Source organism: Dasypus novemcinctus, chromosome 6 (genome assembly GCF_030445035.2).
Source record: "Dasypus novemcinctus isolate mDasNov1 chromosome 6, mDasNov1.1.hap2, whole genome shotgun sequence".
Taxonomy (NCBI): domain Eukaryota; kingdom Metazoa; phylum Chordata; class Mammalia; order Cingulata; family Dasypodidae; genus Dasypus; species Dasypus novemcinctus.
In genome coordinates this window covers 682,835-701,634 of record NC_080678.1, presented here as the reverse complement: position 1 = coordinate 701,634, position 18,800 = coordinate 682,835, and the positions used below count along the sequence as shown (strand labels likewise).

Sequence of the window (18,800 nt, the reverse complement as noted above, 5' to 3'; positions counted from 1 at the left end):
CCCTTTTCCAAAAATGACATTTCAAAAGTGGCAATGTGGTATTTGCAAACAGCATGCCTTGGCACACTCTGCTCAGAGTGGGTGACCCTGTGGGGTGCATGTGGGACAGTGGCCAGAGCCAAGCTTGATGGCCACACAGGAAGCTGCTGGGACAAGCCTTGGGCACATGCTGCTCCATCCACCCCAGGGTGGCTGGGCAGGGCCGGCTGCCCTCAGCGGACACTGAAGGGACAGCGGCATGATTGCAGACACAAAAATGAGATGAACACACAAAATTGGTCATCTGCAAGACTGCAGAGGCCCAACTTGGTTGGCGCTTGCTTTCCCTGCCCACAGGCGCCAGGCACCAAAGGTGAAGCTGTGCCGCCTCCCCATTCACCGGATGGCACAGGTTGTGGTGCCCCTCACCCTGCCCGTAGGAGACCAGAAACCAGGATGGGCAAGTGTGCTGTCGCAGCAAGACCTGTGCTTTATTAGGCATTAATATGAGTGAGGACACTGGGGAGGCCACTGGGAGCCAGGGTCATGCTCGATCCCAGGTCCCGGTCAGCACAGCGACAGGCAGGCCGGGCGGCCCTCGGCCACCCTCACATAAATAACAGACCAGACACAGGGACACCGGCTATGCTGGCTTTAGGTGAAGAGCCCCTCTTGCTGGAAACTGGCCGCAGGCCTCGTGTTCTGAAACTGCCCTGCAGTTCCCGGGGCATCTCTACGCAGTTGGAGCAGATGGCTTCAGTCGAGCTCAATGGGGCTGCTGTTGTCCGTGTTCTCCTTGCCCTCCTCCTGCTCCGAGGAGCCCATGAGGCTGCTCAGGAGGTTCCCTGTAAGGAAAGGCGCATGGTGGCATCAGGGCCTCTCTCCTGGCTTCCTGCCAGGCCAACTTCTGAGACTTTTTGGCAGATGGGGCAAAATTCTTTCCCATGAACAGACTCTGGGCCCAGCAGTTCCACAGCCAAGAACTGTTTTCAAAGGAAATGTATCTGGTAGCCACAGAAATGCCCACCAGTAAGGGCCAGGATGCAGATGGACAGGAAGAGCCAGAAGAGCCTGCAAATGGTGCTGTGAAGAGATGACTTCACATATGAACAGAAACTATAAGAGCTCATAAACAAGAATCTGGCTCTGCAGAAAACACTGAAGTAGTTCTGCAGCCAGAAAAGACAAAATGAAAGAGAGGTTTGGAGGAGAGTGCAGAAGTGAAGACCAGCTGAAAAGGGTAACCAAAAAGGTAAAAAGATGGACAAAAATAAAATATGACATATGAAAGCCAAGGATAAAATTGTTGAAGCAATGCCTTCAACCATTTCATTAACATTAACATTCATAATAGCAATGAATGTTATAATTCATAATAACAATGAATGTTAATGGATTAAACTCCCTAGTCAAATGACAAAGGCTGACAGAATGGATAAGAAAACTTGAGCCATCCATATACTGTCTGCAGGAGACTCACCTTAGACCCAAGGATGCAAACAAACTGAAAGTGAAAGGCTGGAAAAAGGTACTTCATGTAAATAGCAACCAAAAGAGAGCAGGGGTAGCTTTACTGGTGTCAGACAAAACAGACCTTATATGTAAAAAAGCCATGAGATGCAGAAGGCCATTATATATTAATAAAAGGTCCAATACACCAGGAAGAAGTAACAGTCATAAATATCTATGCACCTAGTCAGGGTGCCTCCAAAATACATGGGGCAAACTCTGGGAAAACTGAAAGTAACAGATGTCTCTAAAATAGTGGAAACTCCAATTTGCCACTCATCAATAAATAGAATAACTAGACAAAAGATCAATAAGGAAACAGAGAACTTGAACAATATGAAAAACAAGCTGGACCTGACAGATAAATATAGAACACTGCACCCCAAATCAGCGGGTTATACATTCTTCTCAAGTGCTCATGGATCTTTCTCCAGGATACACTGTATGTTGAGCCAAAATACAGCTCTCAATAAATTTAACAAGATTGAGATTATAACAAGCACATTCTCTAATGGAATGAAATGGAAATCTATAATAGGCAGAAAAGTAGAAAATTTGCAAACATTTGGAAGCTAAACACTACACTCCTAAACAATCAGTGTGTCAAAGAAGAAACTGGGAATGAAATGAGTAGATAGCTTGAGAGGAATGAAAACAAGAATAAAAATAATCAAAACTTATGATATACAGTGAAGGTAGTGCTGAGAGGAAATTTATAGCCATAAATGCCTGTTTCAAAAAAGAAGAAAGAGCTAAAATCAAAGATCAAACTGAATTGCAGAAAATAGAATGACAACAAACCCATCTCAAAGCAAGTAGAAAGAAAGAAATAATAAAGCTTAGAGGAGAAATAAATTAAATTGAGAACCAAAAAACTATAGAAAATTAACAAAACCAAAAGTCTCAAAAGTCTTTGAGAAGATTAATGAAACTGATAAGCCCTCAGCTAGACTGACAAAGAAAAGAAGAGAATATGCAAATAAAATAAGCAATGGGAAGGTGGAATAGAGATCCATGGGACTCTCTTTTCTCAGAACTGCTGGAGGAAGGGCAGAAACGGCCTGGGAAGAAGTTGTCTAGGGTTTAGGACACCAAAGGAAGGCTGGACACTGCCCAGAGAGGGAGGGGCAAAATAGAAGAATCACAATGGCAACACTGTGATTTAAAAACTGTGCTAGGGAGACCAAAAGAGCATCCTACAATATCCTTGAAAGAATGGAAGGAGGAGACTGCCCATCTGCAGAGAATATTCATAAGTAGAGCACTCCACACCACTGAGGCCAGTGCCTGGCTGCCTCAGGAGCTGTTCTGTGACTGGAATAGGAAGGTCCACTGCCCAAATATGGGGGAGGAAGAGACAGTTGGGCTCTGAATTTGGCTATGGATGAGTAAATTCAGCAGGCTAAACTATAATCCTAAGAACAGCTAAAATTTAACCTGTCCAAGTCAGAAAGAGGCCAGTAGCTGCCATTTTAACTTTACCCTTGGCACGAGGGGACGCAGGGAAGACTGAAAATCACAGTGCTGGTAGGGACCAGCTTCCTCCATCCAGATAAGATTGCAGTTCTAGCCTAAGCCCCAGCCCTACCTCCAGGAGGAAGGAAGCTGGGAAACCTGTGCCAGCCTCTCCGGGAAAATACAGGCCACACCACAGAAGCTGGTGATTATCCTACTCTGGTGGTGCAAGCCAACTCAGGAGCTGTTTTGTGGCTGGAATTTGAACCTACATTTCCCCAAAATGGGGAAATTATGACTGGCCACCAATTCCAGCCACTGATTAGTAAATTCAGCTGGCTAAAGTATAACCCTGAGAAGAGGTAAAGTTTGAACCTGTTCAGGTTGGAGAGAAGCCGGTGGCCACCATTTTTACTCTGCCCCCAGCATGAGGGGAAGCCGGGCTGACTGAAAATCAGTAGAGACCAGTTTCTTCCACCCAGATTGGCCTGCAGCTCGAGCCTAAGCTTCAGCCCCACCTCTGGCAGAGAGTAGGCTGGCGAGCCCTGCACCAGCCTATCCAGTAACTGCAGGTATATTTGGCTGGCACAGACTGAATAAGCGGAAGTGTACCAGGGCAACTGTAGTCATCTTGATCCCCCACTGCATAGATTGCTGCCACACCTGCAGCTCCATCCCTGCCCCAGACAGGGGAGAAATGGACATGAAGCTTCATCAGTCTCTCTGGGTAACTACAGTCTAGGCCTGTATGACCTGGATTATTCCACACAGCTGTGACTCTGTCCCTACCCCTGGCAGAGGAGAAAGATGGAAGAAGCTTCACTGGTTCCTGGCAAGGAGAACAGCTTAAGCCTCCACAGTCTATAGCACCAATTACAACCTTGGCTCCTACTTCACAAACAACAAGGGAGAAAGGGCAAGAAGCCCTAAAATAAAAAGAGAAACTGCACCCAGAATAAATATCCTAGTAAGCCAGATGTGAAGACACCAACTAGAAGATTATAATCCACACCAAGAAACAAAAGATATGGCCCAGTTAAAGGAACAAGATAAGCCTCCAGATGACATAAAGGAGTTGAGACAACTAATCATAGATGTTCAAACAAATCTCCTTAACAAATTCATTGAGATGGCTAAAAAGATTAAGGATATTAAAAAGACACTGAATGGTTACAGAGAAGAATTTGAGAGCATGCATAGAAAAATACCAGATCTTATGGGAATTAAAGGCACAGTAAATGAAATTAAAAATACATTGGAATCATATAATAGCTGATTTGAGGAGGCAGAAGAAAGGATTAGTGAGCTTGAAGAAATGGCCTCTGAAATGAACATATAAAAGAACAGATGAAGAATGAAAAAAATTGAACAGGGTCTCAGGGAACTAAATGACAGCAAAAGCCATGCAAACATGTGTATCATGGGTGTCCCAGAAGGAGAAGAGAAGGGAAAAGGGGCAGAAGGTATATGTGAAGAAATAATGGTAGAAAACTTCCCAACCCTACTGAAGGACATAGATATCTCTGTCGAGGAAGCACAGCATACCCCGATTAGAAAAAAATCCAAATAGACCAACTCCCAGAAACATATTCATCAGAATGTCAAATGCCAAAGACAGAGAATTTGAGAACAGCAAAAGAAAAGCAATACATAACATATAAGGGATGCCCAGTAAGATTAAGTGCTGATTTCTCACCAGAAACCATGCAGGCAAGAAGACAGTTGTCTGATACATTTAAGATATTACAAGAGAAAAACTTCTAGCCAAGAATCTTATATCCAGCAAGACTGTCTTTCAAAAATGAGGACGAGATTAGAACATTCACAGATAAACAGAAACTGAGAATTTCTAAGCAAGAGACCAGATTTTCAGAAAATACTAAAGGATGTGCCTGAAAAGAAAAGACAGGAGAGAGAGGCATGGAAGACAGTCTAGAAATGAAGATTAGATTAATAAAATAACTAAAATTATCAAAAGAGTGGTGAAAATAAAATACGACAGATAAAACTCAAATAGTCAGGAATAAACTTAAACAACAATGTAAAGCACTTGTATTCAGAAAACTGCTACTCAATGTTAAAAGAAAATTTAAAAGCCTAAATAACTGGAAGAACATTCCATGCTCACAGATAGGAAGACTAAATATTATTAAGATGTCAATTCTACTCAAATTGTTATATAAATTCAATGTAATCCCAATAAAAACTCCAACAGCATTTTTTAAAATTAAAAACACAATTATCAAATTTATTTGGAAGAATAAGGAGTCCTGAATAGCCAGAAACATCATAAAACAGAAAAGTGAACCCTCATCTCCAAACTTTAAGTCATATTACCTAGCTACAGTGGTAAGAATAGCATGGTACTGGCATAAGGACAGACACATAGATCAATGGAACCAAATCGACTGTTTAGAAACAGACCCTCACATGTATGGCCAAGTGATTTTTGACTAGTCTGTCAAACCCACACAGCTCAGGCAGAACAGTCCATTCAACAAATGGGGCTCAAAGAACTAGATATCCATAGCTGAAAGAGGATCCCTATCTTACACCTTATCCAAAAGTTAACTCCAAAATGGATCAAAAACCTAAAAATAAAAGCAAGAACTGTAAAACTTCTAGAATAAATTGTTGGAAAATATCTTCAAGACCTAAGTGGATTCTTAAAGGAGAAAAGAGGAGGACTGAAATGGACTGCTGATGTTTAATGTATGTAGAAGTTTCAATTAGCTTTACAATAAAAGTGTGGAAATGTATAGAGAGGATGGTAACAAATAGTGATTAACAGCTAGTTTATAAATGGGGAGGTGGCTGAAAATGGTAGTCCAGGGATGTAAAAGCCAAATGACAGAAAGCTAGAGAATAATGTAGGAACTGAATAACAGAGTAAACCCAGAGGTGAATGAGAATTGTGGTTGATGGTATAGCTGCAAGACTGTCCTTTGTTAGCAAGTGCAAGTGTGCAACACTATTGCAGGGTGGTGGGAATGTGGAGAAGAATGGGAAAAATACAGCTGGAGTGACCTAGGGACTGTGGTTGGTAGTAATAATATAATATTCTTGCATCTATGCCAAAGATATACTGTGTTGATAATGGGGCAATAGGGAAAATGTGAGCCAAATGTACACTAACGATGTGGTAACAATCAGATGGTCTTATCTGTAATAAATGTTCTACCACGGTGTGCTGTGTTGATAGAGAAGGTGTTGTTTGGGAATTCTGTACCTGTGCATGATTGTTTTATAAGTTTACAACTTCTGTCATAAAAATATATTTAAAAATAATGGGGGGTTTAGGAGAAAAACACACCAAATATAAGATAAGGACTATGACTACTAGTAAGAGGTGGAGGGTCGATGTATAGGACCCCTGTATGATGTTATGCATGTTTGCTTCATAGGTTCACAACTTTTACTATACATTTATTGTTTATGTATATTCATATATAAATGATATAAAGATAATAATAATAATAGGGTAGGTTGGGGGAAAATACTTTGATTAGCAGTAATATTTTGACAATGCTCTTCAATCATTAGTTAAAAGGTCTAACAACAATGCAAGGTATTGAGGGTAGGGTGAGGTGTGAGAGTCCTGTATGATGTTATACATGTTTGGTTATTTCACAACTATTACTATAAACTTATTGTTTATGTATGTTTATGTTTGAGTGATATACTTCAATAAATTATTATTTTTAAATGGGTAATAACTTGAATAGACAGATGTCCAAAGAAGAAATACAAATGGTGAAAAAACACATGAAAAAATATTCAACTTCACTAGCAAATAGGGAAATACAAATCAAAGCTTCAGTATCACCTCACTCCAACAGAATGGCCACTATTAAAAAGACAGAGAACTTGAAGCGTTGGAGAGGATGTGGAGAGATAGGAACACTTACTCACTGTTGGTGGGAATGCAGAATGGTACAGCCTCTGTAGAAGACTGTTCGGCAGCTCCTAAAGAAGTTGAATATAGACTTGCCACATGACCTGGCGATACCACTACTGGACATATACCCAGAAGAACTGAGAGCAGTGACAAGAAAAAATGTCTGAATACTGATGTTCACAGTGGTATTATTCATGATTGCCAAACGATGGAACAACCCAGGTGTCCATCAACCAATGAATGGAAAAAGAGTGTTGTAAACAAACAATGGAATACTTTGGAGCTGCAAGAATATATGAAGTCATAAATCATATGACAACACATAAGAACCTGGAGGACATTATGTTGAGTGAAGCAAGCCACACACAAAAGGATATTGTATGACTTCATTATAATGAACTAAATATTTTGAGCAAAGTCATGGAATTAAGCTAGGATGTAAGTCAACACGGAATAGAATGTGTTAGAGAATGGAAAGCTGAGGTTTAATCTGTACAGAATTGGTAAAAAGTTGTTTGGAAATGAATAGAAATATGGAAAGCATATCACAGGGTTTGTAATTAGCAGCACTAATACATGAGGATGATAGTGGGTGTTTTTGTTTTTTGTTTTCTTTTTAAATGAAAATGCTTTTGTATTAAGTGATAATGCACAACTCAGTGATTACACCAAATGCCACTGACTGCACACTTTAGATGAATTATATCATTTATGAACCAAAAAAAAAGGATGGGTTGGGGGAAAAATGCACATGTAAGACACGGACTATAGTTAGCAGTAATTCTTTGAAGATGCTTTCATAGTTTGTTACAATTGTTTTACAATAATGCAAGGTACTGGTGGTGGGATGATGTGTGGGGGTGACGTATGGGAGCCTGCATGATGTTATGCATGTTTATTTTGTCAAGTTCACAACTTTAACTTCATACTTATTGCTTATGTATATTCATGTATGAGTGATATACTTCGATAAATAGTTTTTAAAATGGGAAGCAGAACAGTGTGCCCAGCATGGCTCCACTCATGCAGAGCACAGGGGCTCTGTGTGAGTGTGACGTAGCAGCACAGAAGCAAAAGAAACATCCACGCTGCCAGGCCAGGGCCAGGCTGTGGGGAGGGGCAGGGCAGGAGGGCAACTTTTTTGAACTTTGAACTATGAATGATTCCTATTTAGAAAACAAAATTTAAAACATATGAAAATAAAGAAAAAAAGACCAGTTTTAAACAAGGACTGTCCTGGTTCCTGCCCTTGTGAGGAACTAGCTGGTCTTGAGAACAGAACCCAAGAGAAGGCAAGTGAACCCAGGGTGGCGCGGCTGGAGACCAGCCCAGGGGGTGGGACGGCGCCGGGGCCGGGCCCCCGGGGGCCGACAGAACCACGGGACCTGGGTAGGGCTGAGGCTCGGAGGGCAGGCTCAGGAGCCTGACCTCAACGCCGTGTCCAGGCGAGGGGTGACCAGGCTGTCCCTCGCCCTGGGGACAGTGATGAGCGACGGCAGCAGAGGCCGGGCTGAGCCAGGGAGGCAGGAGCGCTGCCAGGAGCCAGGCGCCTCCAGCCGGTGGGGGCTGCGTCCTCCCCTGCACAACCCCGGCCCTGGAGCCCCCTGCCCCGGGCTTACCTAGCAGGCCTCCGTAGGAAGAAGTCTGCTTGGGCGGCACGCCGAAGAAGAGCTGTCCTGTCCTGTCGAGGTACTAGGGAAGCAAGGGCAGCGTCACTGGGCCCGCGGCGCGCTCAGCCCCCGCACCCCCCACCTGCCCCCGCTCCAGGCCCTGCCGTTCCGCCCCGGAGAGCCCAAGGCGACCCTGCGCCGTGCTCACCTCGCTGTACATGGGGTCTCTCCTGAGGGACGGCCGGTACTGCTCACACAGCACGGTCACACAGCACGGTCAGCTTGCCTCTGAAACAAAAGAAAACGGTGAAGACAATTTTGCCTCCAATTAAACAAATTAAACCCAACTAGGAAAACCACACACACGCAAATAAAATTTACCCCTCCACAGCCAACAGCAGGAACCAGATGAAATTAAGCAGAGGCTGCACGAAAGGAGGCCCGTCCTCGATGGATGGGTGTTTCTGTGTGTACGTCGTGAACACCACCGACGCGCTGTTTTTGTTTTTCAAACAGAGAAACCTGGAAAGGAGAACACCTCCTAAGCGGAAACACGAAGGCAGCAGCTTGGCTCCCACGGCACAGCAGGCGCATCAGGGATCTGGGGCCACCACAGAGGCCCACAGCTGCAGGCCAGTGCCTGGGCGAGGGGCTCCACCTGCACAGCAGCCCAGGGAGCTTCCACAACTCCCAGCAGAGCCAGGTGGGCCTGAGCCACCTGCCGTCCAAGGTCAATACACGGCAGCCCCTCTGCCTCATCCATGCAGCCAAAGCCTCCACTTTCCCTGCACACCTGCTTCCACCTCTCAGGCAGGTGCCTGCAGAAGAACAGCAGGTCCCGATGTGGAGAGCCCAGGCATGTGCCCACAGCTGTCCTCCAGATACCCCCGCCCCCAAGGCACAGAGAAAGGTCAGTAGATGTAATGATTTAGAAGCAGCCCAAGTTCAGCCCAGGGAAATGTCTGAACAGGGTCAGTGAGTTACAGATTTTAAATAATCTTTCTTTTCTTTTCTTTTCTTCTTTTCTTTTCTTTCTTTTCTTGGTATCGGGGCTGGGGATTGAACCCGGGACTCGTATGTGGGAAGCTGGTGCTCAACCACAGGACCACATGGGCTCCCCAGCTATTTTTCATTTTTAAAGCCAGAGACTCAGCAGCAAACAGCTCTGCGGCAGAGATCTGGAGCTTTACAGTAAAGGACTGCATTCTGCCACAAGCCCTGCTTCAAATTCCACATCCAGATTGCCAAACCATGGTTTCTTCTGGAAAGAAATAAACCTGATCAGGTATGAAGTTTTTCATCAGAAAAGGAGGAAAGGCTAAAGTTTGCAAACCACAGAGAGCTCAGGAGGTGAGGCAGGCTGACCCCTGTGAGGAAGAGGCTGAGCATGAGAAGGGCTCTGCCCGGCACGTGAAATGGCCACGTGCCTGAAAGGAAAGTGAAAAGGACAAAGAAGCCACGGCAGGAACAGGGGATGGGGGAGCAGGTTCCACCAGAGGTGAACGAGCCGGCCCCAGATGACTGCAGGGCACCACCCCACTGGGGAGATAAAATGTTCACGGGCCTAACAGCACCTGCGAAGTGGGGCACGTAAACAGCCTCTGCAAGGATGCTCACTGCATAATTCAAAACTTCTTAAAGTTCATTAAACAGGTTTCCTATAAAAGATAAGTTGCCCTGAACAAGAAATAAGCTATGTAAAATTCAGAACGTTACAGTGCACTCTTTTTAGTGCTCAATTCAGACCGAAAAATGTGCTGGAGCATTCCAACGGCACAGGATGCTGGGAGCAGGAGACGTCTGTCTCCCCCCCAGCGCTGCGTCAGCTACTGAGGCCTGCTGCAAAACCCCGAGCTCCACCTCCAGAACGCCTGGGTCAGCTCTGAGTGGCTGCTCCGAGCCTGCAGCAGGGACCCGCGTGGCGTTAAGGATGCCCAAAGTCCACAGGAATACCTACTGGAGGACCGCCTGGGCCACGAAAATGTCGACCTCGCTGCGAAAGCACCAAACTAACTCCTAAAAGGGGAAGGCTGCCCCGCCGCGTCACCTTGCAGCTGCAGCACACTCAGCCTTCCATCGACACCTGCCACTCACTCATGCCCACGGGCCATGGCCGTTCATCGGCAGCTTCCCACTCCTCAGGAACAGCGCACAGTAGAGATGGGTGCTCTGGGGCGGGACAGAGGATGGACGAGTGAGTCAACCCATCAGCCGCAGTGGCAGCAAAAGCCTTTAAGGAAAGACAGGGAGCACACGGAGTGGCAGGGACCTACTGGAAGGGCTGCAGGGAGGGAGCCCGAGAAGGAGGCGCTTGGGCAGAATTCTTCAGGTCATGAAGGCGCCTGAGGGGAGGGGTGATCCCGGCAGTCAGAGATGTGGCTTCAGGATGCTGGCTGCTCTCAGCAAGTCTCGGTCTTTTCTGGAAGAGGAGCTGAGGACGAGTCAGCCAGAGGGCTCTGCGGAGCTCCCCTGGCCTTCCCGTCTTTCCAGTCTCTGAACCCTGCTTGGATCTCACAAGTGGTTCCCATTCTCAGCTCCCTGAGACTAAGGGGAAAGGTGCCTCGGGTTCAGAGAACTCTAGTCTCCTGCCGTCAGAGGGACAGGGACAAGGCACATAGCAGCTCAAGCAGGCAGAGCTCGCAAGGAGGGTTGGCAGGAGCCCAGCTCAGCCCTCTGGGAGCAGCCGGTCCCTCCTGAGGCCCAGGCACCAGGGGCTGGCCGGGGCTGCGTTGTTTGCCGAGGGGATGAGTGGAGGGAAGGGGAGCACAGGGACTCCAGGGTTACGACTTGTGGCCAACACGAAGCTCCACCACTTGTCACATCACTTGGCAGAGCACAGTTACTCCACGAGGAGCCGCTGCCTGGATCCTGGTGCCCGGAGCAACTTGGCCTGATCTCCTGAGGAACGTCCTTGAGCCCAGACCTTCCAGGTCCCCGTGTCCTGGCTAGCGAGCTCTGCCTCCTCTGCTGCCACTGTCCAGCCACAAAGCTCCCCAGTGCACCTGCCTCCCCAAGGCGGAGCTCGGTGAGCTCAGGGACGGCACGCAGGGGCACAGGAGCCTGGCAAGGCTGTGTGTAACTCCATGACTGAGCTGCTCTTACAGTGACAGAACCACAGACCACGTGGACTCCTCGAGAAAGGATTTTCTAGAAGCCTGCTGGAAGGAACAGCAAATGTTTGAGGACCTTTTCCTGGCCCTAAGCCACAGATCTGGAGCCAAGTGCACCAGCCAGAGTAAACAACACATATGGCCCATTGCCTCATTGACTGAGCCCCACCCCAGGCTCAATCAGTAAAGCCCGCGGTGTGAGGAGAGCAAGCTCAGTGCCACCGGAACCCCAGTCGGGGGGAGGGGGGCGGTTTTCCAGAGGACCTGGGGCAGACAGCAAGAGGGTGCAAGGAGGACCTGGAGGGGCTTCATGTAACCCAGAGGCAGCTCTCCTTCCAAGAGCAAGCATGCCCATCTCACTAGAGACAACGCCTCCCCTCATACCACCTCAGCTGAGGATGTCAACTGACCAGGGGGGTGAAGCAGATGGCACCATGGGGGGGGACACATGGCAGCCAGGTACATGGGGTCCTGCCCTTTGGCCAGTCCCAGACCCTCTAGGATCTGGTGCTACTATGCCACTCTTGGGCCAACTACTCCAAGGGTCCAGTGGGACTCCATGCTCCTGGTCTCAGGAGCTCTAGGGCCCCACCTGGTGACCTGTGCACCAGCCTGGCAGCCCCCATGATCCCTCCTAACAGCCTGTGCACCTGCCTAACGGCCCCTGCACCCCAACTAGTGGCCCCCGTGCACCTACCTGGCAGTCCCCATGATCTCTCCTGATGGCCCATGCACCTGCCTGGTGGGCCCCACACCTCACCTGGCAGCCCCCACACCCTACTGGTGGCCCCCGAGTACCTACCTGGCAGCCCCCACACCTCACCTGGTGGCCCGCCTGCACTCCCTGCACCTACCTGGCAGCCCCAGTTCACCTTTCCACAGGGTGAGGGCCAGGAGCTGGTGCAGTCAGGGGTGGCCTAGCTTCCCTGACCCTCTGCTGGACCACTTCAGGGCTCGAGACACGAAGGCCACATGCTCGGGAGAATTGGGGTCCATCAAACTAAAGAGTTTTGCCAGGTTTTCTAGAAACAGCACAAACGTAGACCCTTACTCGAAGAACAGTAGAGGTCTTTTGTTGGGAGCAGTCTATACGAGTATACACTGAGTTCCGGCAACATGGCCACCAGAGCAGAGCCCACTTCCTTGTTCTTCTCCCTCCCTGCTCCTTTGTTCTCCGTTTCCCGCCACTGCCCAGGCTGATAAGATAGTGTGCAGGCACAAGGCGTGAAACTAAGGTCTGCCTCCCACCCTGTCGACAGCAACAACCAATCCTTAGCCTCCACTACCTCACTCCCCGCTCCTCCCCCACCCGAGGATATATATACTTTGCCCCCTTTAATGAAGTTGCAGTTTGATCAGAACCCTGTCTTGCTGTCATTCTTTGTGTCTCTTGTCCCACCATTCTTTCTCGGCAGGTTTCGGGTCTCCGTTGCCGTCCCGCGGGCCGGGGAAGTCTTTGAAGGGCTCATCCAAAAAAATTATTAAAAACAGTGAAAATTTAACTTTGAAAGACAGCTGGGAAATGGCATCATGCCCATGTGTCCAGAGCACCCCATGTTTGTCCCCGGCATGCCCATGTATCCATTGTGTGACCCATGTCCCAGCATGCCCTGTGCCCCTGGCATGCTCACATCCCCAGTGTGCCCACATGTCCCCAGTGTGCCTGTGCTCCCTCAGCCTGCATACAGTGTGGGTGTCCTCAGTGGACCCTCTGCTTCAGGGCAGGCACGTGCTGTACCAGGCCTGAGGAGGATGGGCACCCCCTGCTCCTGCTCAGGCCTGGTGGGAGCTGAGCTCTGGTGGAGCTGCACCTCGGAGGGAAGGAAGCCCAGGAGGGCACTGGGAAGTGGCGCTTCAGACTGGCGGTCTAGAGCATCTAGAGCACAGCCTCCTTCCTCTCCTCTCTTTGCCCGAGTCTCCAGGTGTGTGCATGGACCAGGAGGCCATCTCAGATCTTCCTTTTGGGCAGCTGCAGAAAGGTCCCCCAGCTGCCTGCCAACTACACCAGCCTGGCCACCGGCCAAGCTCTGGGACAAATTGGGAGCCTTCCTCACCAGCCAGCAGGGACTGTGACCCAGCAAAGTGTCAGACAAGTCAAACGGACTGGCAGCTTCCAGGCTGGGGGCACTGCCCAGTCACCAGCCTTCAAGGTCCCACAAGCTGGCATGCCTGGGCCAGCACCACAGGAGGAGGTGCAGGTGGAGGGCCTGAGGAGAGAGCCTCACCTAAGAGCTCGTTGGTCACATGGACTTCTGCCTTCTCCAGTGACTCCAAGACCAGCATGGACAAGTCTGCAGCACTGTTTTGTTACAAACACAGGCAAACCAATGACAGCCACAGTTGGGGCAGTTCCAGCAGGTTCTCAGATATGGCAAGGGAGTGGGGCAGCATGCTTAGGTCCCCGAGGTGGGTGGGGGCTTGCAAACAGACTGACACTAGGTCCACCCTGAGCCCCGATGTCACTCAGCAGTGCAGCCTGAATGCTTCTTGTCCTCAATCGGGGCCCACGCAGGGACCCAGGAGCCATCCCTGAGGACAGCACCTCTGCACTGTGGCAGATGCAGCCATGTCCCAGTGTGCCTGGATCCGGCGGACTCATGGACAGGAGGAAGCAGTGTGCATACCTGTCGATGACTGAAAAACAGCAGCTCTCCTGAGTACATGAGCTCTCGGGCTTCAGAGGGTTTGCCTTGCAACATGTACCTGGGGTGCAGAGAGAAGGTGAGCAGAAGGCCAGGTGCAGGCACTCGTGGACCTTCCCAGAGCCAGATGACCTCCCATCCTGACACTTACCATGGTGAACACGGTTTTGGAGACTACGTGGGAAAGATAAAGTTCTCAAGGACATTATGGTTTACATTTAGCCTATAAACTTTTATACATTTTTGGTGTGATTTAACATGTCTTATATCCATCATTGCATGATCTTCTGGAAGATTTCCATTGCCCCACAGTTACACTGGTTCCATGTGTTCAACATCTCTTTCCCCCTCCCCTCAGGGCCCACCATGACAATCAATCTTCATTACTTGAAGGACCATATTCAGAGATACTTGCACCAATGTTGACGGCTTGACATACTTGACTCCCTGTTGCTGAGCTTGCTAGCAAATAACATCTAGCCAAAATGGCTGCTAAGCATATATAATGGCTATCATAAACGGCACTGCCCTTCTTCCTCGCCACCTTCCCGCTCATCCAATCAAGTAGCTGCTTCATATTATCCCAATCCCCTTAGCCTATTTGAAACGTCACCTCAAGCCCCCACCCCTGCCTATATAAACTGTACCACTTCCCCAATAAACTAGACCTACGCCACAAGCCTGCATCTCCAGAGTGGTTACTGTGTGTTTAACCTGACTGTGTGATACTGGGGCTCCGCTGTCACTTACCTCGTGGACAGGCAGCCTGTCCCAACCAGGCAGGATCAGCAATAACTCCCCTAACCCATTGGGAACCACCAATTCTCCCAAGAGATACAATTCCCTTTGTTTGAGTACATCAGTCCTCTCCAGGATGTGGGTATACCTTCGCTCTCATTGTATGGGTCTCCACCCAATGATATAACCCACTATGACAAAGCACTCACACACTCCCTAGAAGCCACTTTCTAAGCCAAACTCACATGTAGATGCATTGCCTTCCCCCCAGCATGGGACATGACTCCTGGGGATGAGCCTCCCTGGTGCTGAGGGATTACTATTGAGCACCAGCTGAAAATGTAACTAGAAAAGGACCTTGAATAAAGGGGTCAACTCAGACCAGCAGAATTTCTCAGTCTACATGTAATATCAGATGTTAAGAAATGCTTTTTGACTTTGGATAAAAGTGGGAAATGGAAAGGACAAGTGAGTTTATATGGCTATGAGTCTCCAAAAAAGAGTCGGGAGGTCATCAGAGGGGTGATTCTTATGCACGCCTCAGGAGGGTACCAGAGACAGCTAAGGTAGATGGAAACCCAGGTGTTTCTCAGGTGTATATTCCTCATGTGGAATATAAGCCCCCTCTTGATGTAGAGGGGGACTGGACATAACCATCCCAGGGTCCACAGGACAGAGTAATAGAGTATGGATTAGAGTGAACTTACTGGTGTTCTGCTGGTGTTGTGAGTAGTAAGGGAAGAAATTGTAGTAGTGATGTGGAGATGCTGGCCATGGTGGCTGCTGATGGTAGGGAGATGGAAGAAGAGATATGGTGTGGGGACATTTTCAAGATTTGGAGTTGTCCTGGGTAGTGCTGCAGGGATGGATGCTGGACATTGTGTGTCCTGCCATGGCCCACTGGGGGACTGGGGGAGAGTGTGGACTACAGTGTGGACCATTGTCCATGTGGTGCAGCAGTGCTCCAGAATGTATTTGCCAGGTGCAGTGGATGTGTCACGATGATGGAAGAGGTTATTGATGGGGGAAGGGAGGGGAGTGGTGGGTAGGGTGGGGAGTGTATGGGGACCTCACTTTTTAAAATGTAACATTTAAAAGAAAATAAAGAAGGAAAAAAAAAAACCTACCCAGGGGAAAAAAAAGTTCTCAAGGACATGTGCACACTTCACTGAAGCCAACACCTGCACACACACCCTTTATCAAGAACGGGAACACTCCCCCAAGGTGTGCGACTGCCATGGCATGGCCCGCTCAGCTCCCTAGAAGCATGGTGAGGGCGAGTCCCTCCCACTGCCCTGGTGTATCGCAGGACCCAGTGTCTTTGTGCACACTGGCCCTGAGTGAACTGATGGTGCCCATCGCTGCTCTAGTGCTCAGCAGGGTGGGTGCTGTACCATGTGAGGGCACTGTATGGCCAACAGGTATGAAGTCAGGCAGTGCCCCCCCCCCAAGCAGACTGGTTCTCAGCAGAAGGGACCAGGGACAGACTGGGAGCATAGTCTTGCCTTGTGGAGGTGCCTGCATGAAAGGGTGGGGGGACTTGCAGCATCCGCCTGCAAGGGGCCCTAAGGATAGTGCACCCACACTCACCGGTACCAGAGGGCAGCAACAAATCTCAGTGACCCACTTCCTTCGCTCCTGCTGGGCTCCCCTTTTCATGGGTCAGCTGGGGCCCTGCATCCTCAAAGCCTTCCCTTAATGGCAGGCTCCACTGTCAGCTCCTGCAGTGCATGGAGGGACAGCAGGTGCATGTGGCTCCTCCCCAGGTCCTGCACGTGCTGCACCCTTATCTCCTCTGGCAAACTGCAGGAAGCTGAGGGAAGGCAGCTTCTCAAACCACACTATACAGAAGCCCAGGCAGCCAGACTCTCAACAGGAATTGACACAAAAAGAGGATGGAAGTGTCTGCCTCGCAGTGAACATGGTGGTTAGGGCTGAGCTGCTCTGTACAGCACACAGGCCCTGCCAGAAACCACTTCCTACTGACCCTGCCAGCATCCTGCTGGGACAGCCGCAGCTCCAAGGGTGCCTAAGGAAGGCAGAGGCAACGGGGGTGGTTCTCAGGCTTTAGGGGCCCAGAATGCATTAATTCATCAGCTATGCATGTATCTTAACTATTACCAGAAATATATATATATATAACCAGCCAATCAAATCTATGCCTCCCAACCAAAATTCTCTTGGACAAAGCCAAGTTTAAAACAAATCAAAGTAATGAAAATTATTAACTAAGCAGCAGAGGTGACACAGAGAGGAAGAGCTGTGCCAGTGGCACCTGTGATGGCTTCCTCAGGGCAGGGAGGAGGTCTGCACTCCAGGAGCAGCTGGAGGCTGGGGGTGCAAGCGTGACAGTGCATAGTCTCCTCAGTGCAGACCACTGCAGGTTCATCTGGCAAAGACTCAGCAGGATTTGGGGTTCTGACATCCCCATTGATATCATCATCCCAGATGTCTTCATCCTAATCCTCAGGGTTCCCTTCCTTTCCAATCAATGCCCTCACTGTAACAGGAGACACACTGCAAAGTTGAGATTTTAGTTTCTGTTGCAGCGCTGCTACTCACACAATGAGACTCTGGGTCTGTTTTTCAAAGGTCTCAATATTTTCCTTCAAAGCACAAACAAAAACTTTCACATCCTTCATGCAGTACTTAAGGTGCAAGTCTGAAGCCTTCAGCTCATTCCTTTCTTTTCTAACTGTATCCAGTGTATTTAGGAACAGTCAGCCAACACCATAATTTTAACTGCACCAAACTCTGTTAAATGTTGAGAACACTCTCACCCAGATCCTTGCCTCTTACAAGCATGGAAGTAGTCATACCAGTGGTGATACCTTGTGTATCTCTATGGCCAGCTCATGCCATGGCCTGCCAGTGGCCTCTGGATTACTGGAGTCATTAGAGCCCTTGAGTCTAATCAGAGTAGAAAGCCAACAGCAAAAATCGCAGAACCAATTCAGAAATCCCATTTTTAAGATTCTGTTTCTCAAGAATCACCCCACACTTCTCTAGAAACAGAACTGACAAGAGATATCTGTAAATAGTAAGAGATTTTATAAACTTGTCCCATTTGACTGTGGGGGGATGCACAAGTCTAAATTCCATAAGGCAGGCTACAAACCAGGGCCTCCAATGAAGGTCCTCATGTGTTCCCAGGAGATGCTGGCTGTTTGAGGTAGAGCTGGGAATTTTCTCTCCAAATGCTGAAGTCACTTCCCCTTTTAAGGCCTTCAGCTGATTGGATGAGGCATGACTCACTGATGACGGCAGTCTCCTCAGTTGATCATGGATGTAACCAGCCACCTATGTGATAAACTCACTGACCACTGAAGTCCATGAAGGGCTCTTGTATCATGATTAGCCCAGTGTTTGCTTGACCAGACAACTGGGCACCATTACGTGCCTGAGATGGTACCTTAGCCATTAGGGGCACAGGGCTGTAGCAGTAGGGCTGGGCTGGGAGCAAGGCAGGAAGCTGCCATCCAGGTAGCCACAGAGATCTTCTCTTCAAAAGGCATCAAGTCAGACCCCACCAGCTCCCTGACAATACCCTACACCCAGCCAGTACCCAAGGACCCTTGTCAGTGTGGCCCACAAGCTGCCCAGCGGAGGACACCATGTGATACACACAGTTTATGTGGTGGAGCAAGGAGGTGAAGATACACACTAAGAGTGTCTTGTCAGCACCACCTGAGGCTAGCCACACACAGAGATACACAGTCCCACTCACACACCTGTGCATGCACACACACTCAGACACCCCCACACATATATTCAGAGACCCACACGCAGACATACCTGCACACACACACTCTCAGAGATGCACTCATGCACCCACATACTCACACCCAGAGACCAGAGT

At 48.7% G+C, this 18,800-nt stretch overlaps 2 pseudogenes; one reads left to right on the top strand and one right to left on the bottom strand.

Annotated features, from left to right (window-relative positions):
- Positions 1–614: 614 nt before the first annotated feature.
- Positions 615–10,562, bottom strand: LOC101430274 (Golgi to ER traffic protein 4 homolog; annotated as a pseudogene).
- Positions 10,561–18,800, top strand: part of LOC131278862 (acyl-coenzyme A synthetase ACSM1, mitochondrial-like) — a 136,903-nt pseudogene continuing 128,663 nt past the window's right edge.